The sequence below is a fragment of the Rhipicephalus microplus genome, chromosome 2 (assembly GCF_043290135.1).
Source record: "Rhipicephalus microplus isolate Deutch F79 chromosome 2, USDA_Rmic, whole genome shotgun sequence".
Lineage (NCBI taxonomy): Eukaryota > Metazoa > Arthropoda > Arachnida > Ixodida > Ixodidae > Rhipicephalus > Rhipicephalus microplus.
Genome location: NC_134701.1, coordinates 5,215,201 through 5,216,216, shown reverse-complemented (window position 1 = coordinate 5,216,216; position 1,016 = coordinate 5,215,201). Strand labels below are relative to the sequence as shown.

The 1,016-nt window shown below is 51.1% G+C and overlaps 1 non-coding gene across 1 annotated transcript; it reads right to left on the bottom strand.

Annotated features, from left to right (window-relative positions):
- Positions 1-418: 418 nt before the first annotated feature.
- TRNAN-GUU (transfer RNA asparagine (anticodon GUU)) lies at positions 419-495 on the bottom strand. The gene has a single exon. It is a non-coding gene; the product is annotated as a tRNA-Asn (tRNA).
- Between the last annotated feature and the right edge of the window lie 521 nt (positions 496-1,016).

Here is a 1,016-nt window from a genome sequence, read left to right as displayed (position 1 = left end):
AACCTTTCTGTTAACAGCCGATCGCGCTAGCCAATTGCGCCACGGAGACAGTCCTGCTCCACTCTCACCACCATCAGAACATTTCTTCAAAGCTATCAGCTCAAAGAAAAAAAAGCAACACACCACCACCGGATGGGCTCGTACCTCCAACCTTTCAGTTAACAGCCGATCGAATAGCCAATTGCGCCACGGAGACAGTCGTGCTCCACTCTCACCACCATCAGAACATATTTTCAAAGCTATCAGCCCAAAGAAAAAAAAGCGCCGCACCACCACCGGGTGGGCCCGTACCTCCATCCTTTCGGTTAACAGCCGATCGCGCTAGCTAATTGCGCCACGGAGACAGTCCTGCTCCACTCTCACCACCATCAGAACATATCTTCAAAGCTATCAGCCCAAAGAATAAAAAGCAACACACCACTCCCGGGAGGGCTCGAACCTCCAACCTCTCGGTTAACAGCCGATCGCGCTAGCCAATTGCGCCACGGAGACAGTCGTGCTCCACACTCACCACCATCAGAACATATCTTCAAAGCTATCAGCCCAAAGACAAAAAAGCACTGCACCACCACCGGGTGGGCTCGTACATCCAACCTTTCTGTTAACAGCCGATCGCGCTAGCCAATTGCGCCACGGAGACAGTCCTGCTCCACTCTCACCACCATCAGAACATTTCTTCAAAGATATCAGCTCAAAGAAAAAAAAGCAACACACCAACACCGGATGGGCTCGTAGCTCCAACCTTTCAATTAACAGCCGATCGAATAGCCAATTGCGCCACGGAGACAGTCGTGCTCCACTATCACCACCATCAGAACATAATTTCAAAGCTATCAGCCCAAAGAAAAAAAAGCGCCGCACCACCACCGGGTGGGCTCGTACCTCCAACCTTTCGGTTAACAGCCGATCGCGCTAGCTAATTGCGCCACGGAGACAATCCTGCTCCACTCTCACCACCTACAGAACATATCTTCAAAGCTATCAGCCCAAAGAATAAAAAGCAACACACCACTCCC